This window comes from Sminthopsis crassicaudata, chromosome 1, assembly GCF_048593235.1.
Source record: "Sminthopsis crassicaudata isolate SCR6 chromosome 1, ASM4859323v1, whole genome shotgun sequence".
NCBI classification, from domain to species: Eukaryota; Metazoa; Chordata; class Mammalia; order Dasyuromorphia; family Dasyuridae; genus Sminthopsis; species Sminthopsis crassicaudata.
This window is the reverse complement of record NC_133617.1, coordinates 701,769,002-701,783,462: the sequence shown is the minus strand read 5'-3', so window position 1 is coordinate 701,783,462 and position 14,461 is coordinate 701,769,002. Positions and strand designations below refer to the sequence as shown.

The 14,461-nt window shown below is 42.5% G+C and overlaps 1 protein-coding gene and 1 long non-coding RNA gene across 2 annotated transcripts in view; both read right to left on the bottom strand.

The window, feature by feature from the left end:
• The window catches only part of TMCC1 (transmembrane and coiled-coil domain family 1), a 259,340-nt gene extending 257,841 nt beyond the window's left edge, over nt 1–1,499 (bottom strand). The window contains exon 1 of the mRNA XM_074283840.1: nt 1,484–1,499. The gene's annotated coding sequence lies outside the window, so the exon portion shown is untranslated. The remainder of the gene's footprint in view (nt 1–1,483) is intronic.
• Nucleotides 1,500–8,603: 7,104 nt separating this feature from the next.
• LOC141551794 (uncharacterized) lies at nt 8,604–14,206 on the bottom strand. The gene is made up of 3 exons (XR_012484964.1): nt 13,045–14,206; nt 9,849–10,030; nt 8,604–9,214 (listed from the first exon to the last, which is right to left on the bottom strand). It is a non-coding gene; the product is annotated as an uncharacterized LOC141551794 (long non-coding RNA).
• Between the last annotated feature and the right edge of the window lie 255 nt (nt 14,207–14,461).

Sequence of the window (14,461 nt, the reverse complement as noted above, 5' to 3'; positions counted from 1 at the left end):
GAGGAAATACAGTCCACCAAAGCTGACTTTACTGTGAAGTTTCTTCTCTACTTCCTACTTCCTCCATCTCTGAAATGGGCATAATGATGCTTATTATTACGGTTTATCATTTATTATTACATTTTCTTTTTTCTATTAGCCGTGAGTGCTTTTCCTAGCCCTTTCCTACAGCACTGATGTCTGAGATCTTCTATGAGATCTCCATCTCCTTCTTCCCCCAGATGAAAAACTATTGAGTTTTAGTAGGAACTGCTTTAACCTGTAGAAAGGAAGAGGCTTAAGGGACATATCATAGCACTCTTTAGGTGTTCAGAGGAACTGTTATTTCACAGCAGCAACTCTCAGGACATTGGAGTGAAAGTTTCTGAACCAAGCCATGGGGTAAGGGGGCAGAGAGCCACGATACAGAACACTTCTTTCCTGTTTGAGCCAAGGGAGAAGAACTAGAGTAGGAATGGTAGAGGGACACTTAGGCCTAAAAGAAGGAAAACATTCCCAACAATGAGAAGCTGTCCCCAAATAGAGTGGGCTCCCATCATGGCTTTCCCTTCTTTAAAGAACTTTAAGCAAAGGCTGAACCACCACATATCCGAGATGTTGTAAGGAGGATTCTTATTTGGGTGCCAGATGGTGTAGATTAGTGAGTTTTTAACCATTTTTGTGTTCTTTTTTGTCAGCCTGATAAAGCCTTCTCAGATATGCATAAAATAAATGTCAAAAGAAATAAATTATATTGAAATAAGGAATTTTTTTCCCAACCAAGTTCATGAAATCAATCTCCAGGCCTATAAATGTCTGAGAACATTAGATTAGGATTTCCAGATTTAGGGGACATCCAAGCTCACCTCCAATTGTCAAAATCTATAATTCTTGGGGCAGCTAGTTGGTACAGTCTTGAAGCACCAGCCCTGAATTCAGGAGGACCCCAGTTCAAATCTGATCTCAGACACTTAACACTTCCTAGCTGTGTGACCCTGGGCAAGTCACTTAACCCCAGCCTCAGGGAAAAAAATAATAAATATGTAATTCTGTAATCCTATATTACAGAAAGCTTCAATAAACTGGACCATATTAGAATGTAAGAGAGGAGGAGTCAAACTTAGAGGCTAATTTTTGGGAAGAAGAGTAAAGAATATTTTTATGTGACAAACATATAGGGTTTGCAGGTGTGAAGAATATTTCACATACATTCTCTTGTGTGAGTCTCACTCTGTGAGGCAGGAAGGGCAAGTATTATTACACCAATTTTACAGGTGAGAAAAATCAGACTTGGGGAGATAAAGGAACATACCCCCAGGCAGCTGCTAAAGATTGGAACCAGACTCTTGACTCCCAGTCCAGTGTTCTTTCTCCTCCTTTAAGGAGCTTTTTTTCTCAGTGAGCCCTGGCTCCCTGGACTGCTAAGAAGGCCATCCATCTCAGAAGCAGGGCTGACCCAAAGGGGGAGGGGAGGGAACCATCTCATCAAACCAGCTCAACTTACCTCCATCCACCTACATGGGAGGAAAATCAAAGGGACCTGGGCAGAACTCAGGAATTCAAGTCAGGCCAGCTTGCCTTTTGCCGGCTTTTCTACTTGTTGGGGCTTGCCGGCAGAACCTTGATTCTCAGAACAGAGAGGGAAGTGACTGAGTTCACTGAAGCCATTCCTGTTGGAGTGGACTGTGGGCACTCCCCTATCCTAATACACCCTTACATTAGCTAGTGATGTTGCCATAGCTCCTGAACATCCCTCACAGCAGGATCTTTGGACCCATCCTGTCCTGAAATGGTCCACGGATAGATTTCAGAGGGTCCATGAACTTGAATGGGAAAAAAACTACATCTTTATTTTCACTAACTGCTAACTGAAATGTAGTTTTTGCTTCCATTATGGATGTCTGCCACGTGACTGGTTTTGCCAGCCTGCCAAAGGGGTGCATGACCCTTTAAAAGGTTAAGAAACCCCGATTTCAGCAGAAGCAATAGCAAGCAGTCAATCCCCCATGAGTCTCTGGAGCGGGGAAGGGGGAAATGGGGCATAAGAGAAAGGCTACATGATCGCTGTCTTCAAGGGTCCGAAGTGTTGTCACTCAGAGAAATTTAGTGGCTTTTGGTTGTTTTCTGCTTTGCCCCAGAGGATTGAACTTGACACAATGAGAAGCTGCTTTGAGCAGCTTGGGCTTATTGTGAGCCAGAACTTCTAGGTTGGTTCTGTTCGGTCCAAAATGGGAAGAATCAGGAACAATGAGTGAGAGTGGAAAGGGAGTGGATCTCAGGAGGATGAGGAGGGGGAAATCTTCCTAATAATGAGGAATGATTATCCCAAGGAGTAGTAGATAGGTTCCTCACTGCCAATAAATCTTCTAACAATAGCCATTTGTCTGGGCGTCATCAAAGGGATTGCAGCTCCCGTTACAGGTAGTACTTGCGCAGCTCTGAGCTTCTGAGAGAACTCAGCCCTGCCTGCCGTGGGGACCCGAGGCGGGGGCTGGCGAGGGACAGAGCCTGCTCCAGGCTAATTCAGGAGACAGAAGAGCTGGATGTTGAGGAAGGTAGAGACATGGGACCCGCTCAGAGGCTTCCCTCTCCTGCTCCATCCTGGCGCCCTTCTCTAACATGACTGCTCTTCACAAAGGAATGCGATGGGAAATACCCTGGCCTGGAAACCAGGAAATCTGAGCTTCAAGCTCTGCCAGCTCCCTGTACAGCCCTGGGATCATGAGCCAGACCCTTCTCTCTGACCCCTATAACGAAATGGCTGGACCATCCATCAAACGCATTAGGCAACTCCTACGTGTCAAAGGCTGTGCCGGATGGTTGTTGTTCAGTCCGTTTCCAGTCATGTTCAGCTCTCTGGGACCCCATTTAGGGGGACTAATTTCCTTCTCCAGCTCATTTTACAGATATAGGAAACTGAGGCAAACAGGGATAAGTGCCTTGTCCGGGGTCACAGCTAGGGAGTGTCTGAGGCCAATGGATACAAAATAAAAGAGACCTTCATGAAGCTTATAGGCTAATAGGAGTATTCATTCTCTCCCCTCCTTACCTCTCTCTTTCTCTCCCTCTCTGTCTCTATCCTTCCCTCTTTTTCCCTCCTTTTCTCTCCCTCCTTCTCTCTTCCTCCCTCTCTCCCTCCCTCCTTCTCACTCCCTCCTTCCTTCTCCTTCCTACTCTCTCCTTTCCCTTTCCTCTCTGTCTCTCTTCTCTTTCTCTTTGTCTCTCGTTCCCTCTCCCCCCTCTCTCCATTCATATGTATGTATGTGTGTATGTATATCTAAAACCAAGCAAATACAGGGCATTTTGGTAGGAAAAGGCCCTGAAAACTGGGGAGGGAGGAGAGAAAACCAGGATGCAGAGGATGGGGTTTACTTTGAATCTTAAAGGATTCTAAACAGTAGAGGTGAGGCTGAAGGGCATTCCAGGGATGGGGACCAATGGGATAATTAGTGCAAAAGCATGGAGGTGGGAGATGGGCCACGGAATATCCTGTGTGAGGAATATAAACTAGACCAGTTTGACTAAAACATCAAGGGCATAGAAGGGCATGTTAATGTAGAGTGTGGCTGCAAAGGCAGGATGAGATTAGGTGGTGATCCCAGAAGCAATAGAAAGCACTGGAGTTTATTGAATCCTCCGGAGTGACACGGGCAGATTTTCACTTAAGGAAAATGATGTTGGCAGCTGTGTGGAGGCTGAGCAGGGTGAGGAAGCGGGTGAGGCAGGAAGGCCGGGGAGGAGGCCATGGCAGTAATCCAGGCAGGATTAATGAGGGCCTGGCAAGGCTGGCAACTGAGAGGAGAGAAGGGGCAGAAGCAAAAGTTATCATGGACATAAAAGAGTGGGTTCTGGACAACGGCAATGGGTGATGGAGAAGGAGGAGAGAGGCAGGCGATTGGCAGGAGGGCCACAAGCAGGAACATCTGATTCAGTCAAGGCGGCTCCCTTCCTGTCCATGTGCTTCTTTTCATTTTTCTTTACTTGCCAAGGAATGGGAAACCAGACTCTGTGGGGTCCAAATTCAGGCCAATTCTCTCCAGAGCCCCTTAATCTGGAGGACCTGACAGAGGCGGGTCAGAGGGCTAGGTCTCCCAGACATGGTGGGGTCTGAATCCCTGATGATTCTCTCCAGAGCCCCTTAATCTGGAGGATCTGACAGAGGCGGGTCAGAGGCCCAGGGTTCCCAGACATGGTGGGATCCGAATCCCTGCTGATTCTCTCCAGAACCCCTTAATCTGGAGGATCTGACAGAGGTGGGTCAGAGGTCCAGGGTTCCCAGACATGGTGGGATCCGAATCCCTGCTGATTCTCTCCAGAACCCCTTAATCTGGAGGATCTGACAGAGGTGGGTCAGAGGTCCAGGGTTCCCAGACATGGTGGGATCCGAATCCCTGCTGATTCTCTCCAGAGCCCCTTAATCTGGAGGATCTGACAGAGGCGGGTCAGAGGCCTAGGTCTCACAGACATGGTGGGGTCTGAATCCCTGCTGATTCTCTCCAGAACCCCTTAATCTGGAGGACCTGACAGAGGTGGGTCAGAGGCCTAGGTCTCACAGACATGGTGGGGTCTGAATCCCTGATGATTCTCTCCAGAACCCCTTAATCTGGAGGATCTGACAAAGGTGGGTCAGAGGTCCAGGGTTCCCAGACACTGGGGGATCCGAATCCCTGCTGATTCTCTCCAGAGCCCCTTAATCTGGAGGATCTGACAGAGGCGGGTCAGAGGCCTAGGTCTCCCAGACATGGTGGGGTCTGAATCCCTGCTGATTCTCTCCAGAACCCCTTAATCTGGAGGATCTGACAGAGGCGGGTCAGAGGCCCAGGTCTCTCAGACTCTGTGGGATCCGAATCCCTGCTGATTCTCTCCAGAACCCCTTAATCTGGAGGATCTGACAGAGGCGGGTCAGAGGCCTAGGTCTCCCAGACATGGTGGGGTCTGAATCCCTGATGATTCTCTCCAGAACCCCTTAATCTGGAGGATTTGACAAAGGTGGGTTGGAGGCCCAGGGCTCCCAGACATTGTGTGATCCAAATCCCTGATGATTCTCTCCAGAACCCTTTAATCTGGAGGATCTGACAGAGGCGGGTCAGAGGCCCAGGTCTCTCAGACTCTGTGGGATCAGAATCCCTGCTGATTCTCTCCAGAACCCCTTAATCTGGAGGATCTGACAGAGGCGGGTCAGAGGCCCAGGGTTCCCACACACTGTGGGATCCGAATCCCTGCTGATTCTCTCCAGAACCCCTTAATCTGGGGGATCTGACAGAGGTTGGTCAGAGGTCCAGGGTTCCTAGACACTGTGGGGTCCGAATCCCTGCTGATTCTCTCCAGAACCCCTTAATCTGGAGGATCTGACAGAGGTGGGTCAGAGGTCCAGGGTTCCCAGACACTGTGGGATCCGAATCCCTGCTGATTCTCTCCAGAGCCCCTTAATCTGGAGGATCTGACAGAGGCGGGTCAGAGGCCCAGGGTTCCCAGACACTGTGGGATCCGAATCCCTGATGATTCTCTCCAGAACCCCTTAATCTGGAGGATCTGACAGAGGCGGGTCAGAGGCCCAGGGCTCCTGGGTCAGAGCTCTCCAAGCGTGGCCAGAACCTCCTCAGAGGGGTCTTTCAGAATGGACCAGTGGAGCGGAAGAGCAAAGGTCAGAGGCTCAGAGGGATCAGAGGCAACGAGGCAGGCAGCATCTCTACTCCCAGCCAGACTCTGATGTTATCCAACATGACGGCTCAAGAGTATTTTTAGAAAGCTTCGCCCTCCCCCATGCCTGAAGTGGAAGCTGATTTGATGAAAAAGTGGAGTGATCTCTGCTTGGTCTGATAGATAACTAGAAAAAAAAGGGGGTGGGGGAGAGACCTAAAAGTAAACACTCCCTTGGATTTCTTTTTACTCCGCTCATCTCTGTTTTGCTTTCAGCGCCAGTTAGTAGGGTCAGCTCGCCAGTCTCCTATGGGTTCTGATTTAGGAGTGGGTGGCAGGTAGAACCTGTCTGCCCAAAATTTTTTCTCCCACTGGCTGCTACAGTGCCTGAATTCCACTATTAAAATTTCATTACTTCAAGCCTTAGAATTTTTTGGCTTTCCCAGAGTCCCCAGTGAGATGCTAATACCCCTGGGAAGCAGAGCATCTTAAACCATATTCAGCTAACAATTTAGTGTGGATTAATTAGTAGTTGACTGAGAAAAAGACCCCACCATGGAGCATGGGAAGGATGCCAGAGTGTGGAGGGAGGGCGGAAGGGGCAATGAATTAATTATTCAATTTTGCAACAAGCATTTATTGGACATGCATGTTCATACAGCATCACCTCAGCGCTCTTTCCACCATTCCCACGTCATTTCTCCAGCATAGTGCCTTCATGCAAATGCCCCAGACTAGATGGGAAATATAGTTACAATGAGCACCTACTGAGTGCCAGACACTGTGTTAGTGCTAATCTATCAAGGTTATCCATAGAACCTGGCACATAGTGGAAACTTAATCAATGTTTATTGATTGATTGGTTAGCACTAACTGTGTCGGCACCCAGAAGGTGGAGATTGACTGGGATTGATCGGAATTACAAAAGGAGATTGAAAACAATTCCTGGCCACAAAGAGCTTCCAATCTCTTGGGGGAGGCAACATGCAAACAAGTAGATATGAGAAAGGGTAAATAGAAAATAATAGAGAGAAAGCTCTGGAATTAAGAGGATTTGGAGAAGACTTTCCTTAGGAGGTGAGATTTGAGGGAGAAAGCCAGGAAAGTTAATAGGCAGAGATTAAGAGTGAGAGTCATTCAGACATGGCCAGAGTCAATGTCCAGAGAAGAGACAGGGAGTGTTTTGTTTGTGGAAAGTGTCTATTCTCAAGGAGTTTATAGAGCTTGTGTATCCAGAAGCATGTACAAAATAAACACCAGGGGGATTTATGGGGAGGGCAGTATTAACTGGGAAAAGACTTCTCATAGAGAATAGGTCTTGAACTGTCTTTTTTTTTTATTTCAATTTTTATTTTCAAAATACATGCAAAGATAGTTTTTAATATTCACTCTTGTGTTCTAAATTTTCCCTCTCTCCCTCCCTTACCCCCACCCCTCTTCTAAACAAGTAATCAAATATATGTGAAACATATGCAGTTCTTCTACACACATTTCCACTTTTATCCTGCTAGACAAGAAAAAAATCAGATTAAAAAGAGAAAAAATGAAAAAGAAAGCAAAAAGCAAGCAAACCACAATAAAAAAGGTGAGAATTCTATGTTGTGATCCACACTGAGCCCTCTCTCTGGATTCAGATGACTCTCCATCACAACATCATTGGAATTGGCCTAAATCACCACATTGCTGAGACAAGTCCATCAGAATTGATCGTCACATAATCTTGCTGTGTAGAATGTTCTCTTGATGCTACTCATTTCACTCAGCATCAGTTCATGTAAGTCTCTTCAGGCCTCTCTGAAATCCTCCTCCTGGTCATTTCTTACAGAGCAATAATATTCCATGACATTCATATACCACAGTTTATTCAGCCATTCTCCAACTGATGGGCATCCGTTCATTTTCCAGTTTCTTGCCATTAGAGAGATGGCTGCCACAAACATTTTTGCACATGTGGGTCCCTTTCCCTCCTCTAAGATCTGTTTAGGATACAGACCTGGATCACAGGGTGTGCACAGTTTGAGGGCCTTTGGACATAGTTCCAAATTTTAAGCTGAGTCTTGAAGGAAAAGAGATCTGGGAGTGGCCAGTACACAATGGAGTGCTGTGAATGAGACCAGATCGCCTGGACCATGGGAATAGAGAGGGCCCCTAAAAAAGATGTCAGGTCCAAGACAAATGCTGAGGACTTCACCATTTTGCTAAATGAAAGCTGGTTTGACATATTCACCTCAGCCTTTCACCAGGTATCCCTGAACCTTCCCAGACTTCGATTCCTCTGTCTGTAACATGGACCAAAACAGGAAGCTGGACCACAGCTATAGAAAGTCACTTAGGTTCTGAAATCCAGGACACGGCTCCATGAGGAAGCAGTTGCCTCTGGCCCGCCCAAACAACCATCCTTTGGAGACCAAGATTCCAAATGCCAGCCATTCCTGACTCAGAAGTCATCAGCAGGTGATGGGTGTGAGTGATCACCCCACCTTCCCTCTTCCCCCTCCCAGGTATGCTAGAAATGAGAAATGTCAGTTCCCTGGAAGCAGGGGATCTCTTAGAAGCTTATTGCTCCCTTGGTATCCAATACAAAGTGGGCCGTTCAATTTACCCCAAATGGACACTGTTCCCTTTGTGCCATTACTTCATCTCCTCAATTAGACTTCAAGCTTGTAAAATATAACATATTGTGTCTTTTCCTTCATTCTTTTTATTGAGAAGTGACTTGGTAGAGGAAGGAGTTAGGAGAGCTCCACCTGAGATATTTTCTAGCTATGTCACTATGGCAAATTACTTAATTTATCATCACCTGCAAAATGGGGATGATAATTATTCCCAAAGTACCTATGTTTCAAGGTTTACTTTAAGGATCAAATGAGATAATGTGTAAAAAAATACTTTGTAAATCTTAAAGCAAGGTAGAAATACTGGTTGTTCATCAAGGAATGAGTATTTTTGTTAAACACTTTCTATGAGGCAAGCTCTGGGACCTTGTTCCTTCACTGTGGGAAAAAATAACATGTGCACATGTAAGTATATACAAGCCACATCCAGATTAAAGACAAGATAATCAAATTGAGCATTAGCAACTGGGGAAGATCAGGAAAGTTCTTTTAGAAGGTATTATTTGAACTAAAATTTTCCTCTGTAGGAAACCTGAGATTCAAAGAAGTAGAAATGAGGTGAATGAATCCCATGCATGTGGGACAGCCTGTGCTGTTCTTATGTATCATGGAACCCTTTGGCAGGCTGGTAAAGCTTATGGTCTCCCTTATCAGAAAAATGTTTTTAAATGCATAAAATAAAATACATAGGGTTAAAAGAAAGCTAATTATATTAAAATGTTAAAAAAGTTTAAAAAGAAAAAGAATGCAAGTTCATGGTTACCTTGCTTTACAGGGATAGGAATACATTGGTGATCAATACAAATCCTTTTCATTGAATTGAATTTAAATTTTCTAAATTGTTGAATGACAGAATTAAGGTACAAAGAATCTCAGTTAAAACAATGGGCCAGATTTACTTACAGATGAAAATCAGCAGAGGTAAACATCAAGTCCTAAACTTAGGTTTGAAAAGTCAACAACAGGCAGAGGAGGGAGACCTAGATAGAAAGAAGCTCATATAAAAAAGAATTCTGGATTTTAATTGTTTAAAATGAGTTAGGAAAGGTGGTAAAGTATGAGAACAGATAGTTTTGGAGAGGCTTGGGGAAGATCAGAATGCTAGGCCATTGATGTGGAGATATGAGTTGGGTATAACCATTCTGGAAAATAATTTGAAATTATGCAAATAAAGGGACTAAAACTCTCCTGTTCTTTGATGCAGAGACTCCATTCTGAAGTTATATCCCAAGAAAGAAAAAAAGAACCATGTAGTTTATATCCCAAGGAAGAAAAAAAGAAAAAAATAACCATGTAGACCTAAATATTTCTAGCATCCCTTTTTTTGACAGCAAAAAATTGGAAACAAAGTCAATGCTCATTGATTGACAGATGGTTAAACAAATTATGATAGAGAGTGTAATTGAATATGACTACATAAAAATGATAAATGTGATGAATATAGAGAAATATGGAAAAATTTACATGAACTAATTCAAAATAATAACCAGAATCAAAAAAGAAAAAGAAAAAACACAACAATATAAATGGAAAGAATAACCATAAAAAATTCAAGTGAATACTGTAAAATTATAAATTATAAATGTAAATTAAAAATCATAAATATAAAATTACCTCTGATGGGGAGGTAAATCTCAGTATCTTGAATAGTAGTGCTTCCTCCTATTCCCCATAACTGTTGGTTAGAGAAGCAACCTGTTTGGCCTAGTAACTGCCAGGTGTTTGCCAGCACCTTTACAGTAGTCACAGCTACTGAAGAGCCAGAAAAGAAAGTTTCATCTCCAAAGTCCTTGGCACTGTCAAATGATTCAACATGAAATACAAACATTATTTTATCCATAGAAATTAAAATTTAAAAGATATGGTATGCTCTCTTTTGCATCTGTACTTCAAAGACTACTGGGCATTTCCATTTGACTTATGGGTGAAACCTCATGTGTTACCCCTACTATAAAAACGTGAGCCTCTAATGAGCAGAGAGACTCTTTTCTTATTTTTTACTTGTGTCCCAGGCATTGTACGAAGAAATAAATAAATGAATCTTTCTTCATTAATTTATTATTCATTCATCTTTAAAAAAACCTTTATTTTCCTCTTCACTTAACTTTATTATCCCTTCAAGTTATTGTCTCTGTGTTTATTCCATTTCCCAACCAGACTTTCAGAAAAAAATTCTCAATTTTCTTACCACTCACTAACTTCCCAAACTCCTATAAATTAACTTCCAAAGTCAATATTCAACTGAAATTGCTCTCTTTAAAATCACAAGTAATCTCTTTATTTCTATATCTGATCACCTTTTTCAGTTCTTATTTATTTTTACCTTCTGAAGCTGCTAACCATTCCCTCCTCCTAGATACTTTCCCCTGTCTTCTCTATCATGGTTTTCTTCATCTCTGTCAGACTGTCTTTTTCAGTCTCCTTTACAGAATCACCATTCATGTCCTCGACTCCTTGTATATGAATAAATCCCAAGGCTCTGTCCTGGGCTCTCCTCTTTTCCATTTACTCTCTCAAAGATCTCATCAGCTCCCAATTATCCTGCCTTCAGCCTTTATTATTCTTCTGAACTACAGTCCAGCATCACTAACTGCCTACGAGATACCTCAATTTAAAGGTCCTGTAGGTATCTCAAACTCAGCACATTCAAAGTGGAACTTATTCTCTCTCTAGCTTACTCCTCTTCATATTATCCCTCTTTCCATCAATCACTCTACCATATTTTGGCCACCCAGACCCATTATCTAAGATCATCCTCCATTCTTCACTGCCATTCATCCTCAGTATCCAATTAACTGCCAAAAATTCTACCTCCACACCATCTCTTGCATGTATACAATATCTCTTGAATTTGCTCAACTCGTACCACAGCTATCTTAGTTCACTGATTTATCATTCCTTGCTCAGACTATTCCAATAACATCCCAGGTGGTCCCCTCAACTCTCTAGTCTCTCCAAACCATCCTCCAAACAACCACGAATCTGAACTACTAGCTCAAAGGAGACAGGATCATGTCACTCACTTACTGAAGATATTTCAATGATTGTTGCCTCTGAGATAAATTAAAAGTCCTCTGGCATTTAAAGCCCTCAACAATAGCTTTAGCTTATCTTTCCAGGTTGATTACATATTATTCTCTTGATGTTCTCTAGATTTTGGTCTGTTTGCTGTTCTTTTTACATGGCATTCCATCATCTGCTCCTATGCTTGGAATGTATTTCCTTCTCCACTTCTACCTCTTGGGACTCTGAGTTCCCATGAAGGTTCAACTCAAGTGTCATCTTCTTCTAGAGCCTTTGCTGAGTTCCTAAATTTGCTTCTCCCAGATTGCTTTGTATTTATTTTTACATGTATTTTGGTTACATGTACTATGTACATGTGGTTTTCCTTCCCTCCCATTAGAATGAAAAATCCATTAGGACAGGGATTATTTCATTTTTGGTTTTGTATATATACTATATATAATATAAATATACTATAAATAATAAATACTTAATAGATGTTTATTGAATTGAATTGAACTTAATTGAATGGGATCATACTCATTTTCTTATCCAGCATCTAAGACACAATGTCCTTATTATCCATAAGAAAAATAAAGCAATTATAAACTCTTCTACGTTTATCTCTCTCAAATGTGATTGCTCTCATCACCCACTATAATAAAAATGACCCTTATCATTCTTCATGCTACAGGAAAAGCTCAATCCTAAACCGTGCCCCCTGCCTTTCAGAAAAGATCATCAAATCAAAACATCACAAAATGAGAATGTAGTGATTTTCTTCTCCATATCCCATCAGCAACATGAATCCCCTCTACAGCATTCCTAATAGGTGGTCATTCATTTTTCTTGGACAAAGTCCAGCTCTGAGGAGCACACCACCTTCAGAGACATTATGTTCCACTGTTGGACAGCCCCCATTATCAGAAAGTTCTTTCTTAGACTGAAATCTGTCTCTCTGCATCTAGTTTTGGTCTCACCATCTGGAGCCAAACAACATAACTCTGATTTATCTTGCACATGACAGCCTTCATATGTATACCTTCCCCATTAATCCTCTCTTTTGAAAATTGAACATCCCCTTCCTCATAGGGCATAGTTTCAAGTTCTCTCTAGTCTGTAGTTATTCTGCTACTAGTTTATTCTCTTCCTGCTATAAATATATTCAGATGCCCAGTTCTAAAAATTTCTGGATTCTGATGCCCCTTTGGATTTTTTGTCTTATTTGTAAGGATTTAAACATAGAAGGAAAGCAGAGATCATCATCACTCTAAACTAATTCCCATTGTCCAGTTCCCACCAGGTGAAGGAAACCCATTGTCAGCTAGATGCTAAGTTACAGATCCCTACTTTTGTTGGAGGTATGCTAGAGCCCCATTTCACACTAGCCCTTAAACCCACTTACCTTCCTAGTCATGGCCTATCAACCCTACTACCCCTCCCAAAAGTTCCCGAGACCTTGCCATCTGCCCGGCTGCTTTCTCTGACTAAAATTTCCATCTGTCACGAGCTATGACTTCTTTATGTGTAATCTTCCCCAGTTAGAATGTAGGCTCCCTCAGAGTACTAGTTTAATTTTCTACTTGTATATTTAATGCTTAGTCCAGTGCAAAGCACAGTACAAATGTTTAAACATTTTTTTCCATTTTTTCATTTCAATGGAGGCATTGTGTATAGAACGCTGGGCCTGGAATTAGGAAGATATGAATTCAAATCTGTCCTCAGACACTAATAAGCTGTGTCACTTTGTACTTATCTACTTCCGTTTTTTCACCAATAAATTGAGGATAATAATTGAGACACTTACCTCCCAAGGTTTTTGTGAGGATAAAATGAGATAGCTGGAAAGAACTATTTTGCAAACTTTACAGTATTCTTGTAAATGATAGCTGTTGTAGCAGATGTATTTGAGTCCTGGTCCAGTATTTTCATCCACTTCAAAAAGGAGAGGCTTTTATTGCCTTCATTTCCCTACTATCAACTCATGCCCTAACTCTGAAGTGAAGGTTCCACTGCCATCTCATTCTTGAAACTGCATTCTCAAAGGGATATCCCCCTTATTGTGAAATCCAGCAACATTTTCTCAGTCATCCTTTTTGACCTCTCTGCAACAACTGATGCTGTTGGCATTCCTACCCAGAGCCATATCCTTCCCCAAATTAATAATAAATTCCCCACCTTCTTTTCTGCAATATTTCTCCCTCCTCTTATCTGTTTGACAATTCCTCTTCTGTCTCCTTTGCTGATTCTTTCTGCTTCCTGTTTAAACATGATTCAAGATTTTATCCTTTCTTCCCTTCCTTTCTCTTCCCCATTTTTTCCTCTTTATCTCTCTGTGTCTGTTTCTTGTTCTAATCTCATGCCTTCCCAGCTTCAAAGATCACTTTTAGATTTATGACATTCAGATTTATTTCTATAGACACATCTCTTCTTTACTTTAAATATCCAATATCTGGAGATCCTACAAACATTTCAAATTTAACTTGGTCAAATTGTACTCATAATTTTACCTTATCTCAAACGTCGTCCTCCTGCAATTGTTTTCTGTTAGTAGTGCCCCAATCTCCCCAGTCACTTGTATTTGAAATCTTAATAATGGGCTGGTGGGTGTGCTGGTTCCAAGCCATTCCTCAATCCAATCCATTTGGCCACCAAAGTGGTTTTCCTAAAATGTAGGTCTGATCATGTCACCTCCTTAATCAATGAAGTCTAGTGGCTTCCTATTGTCCGCAGGAGCAAATTTAAAATGTCCTGCTAGCTTCCTTCTACCTTTCCAGTCTGTTTATACTTCACTCCCTCATACATACTCTTTAATCAGCGATACTGGTCTCCTGGCTGGTCCACAAACCAGATACTCTTATCTCTCAGCTCTGGGCATTTTCTCTGAAATTCCTGGAATGCTCTTCCTAATCTGCTCCAACTATTGGACTCTCTGGTTTCCTCAACCAAAATTCTACCTTCTATAGGAAACCTTCCTTAACCCCTCCTAATTCCAGTGCTTTCCCTTTAAAAATTATTTCCTATTTATATTGTATATAGCTTGCTTTGTAAATATTTGTTTACATGTTTTCTTCCCTACTAGACTAAGCTCCTGTAAAGCAGGTTCTGCCTTTTGCCTCTTGGTTTTATCCCAAGTCCTTAATACAGTGCCTGACACATAGTATGGCTTAATAAATGTTTATTGAATTGAATCAAATTAAAGTTTTGATTCTGATCTCACCCTT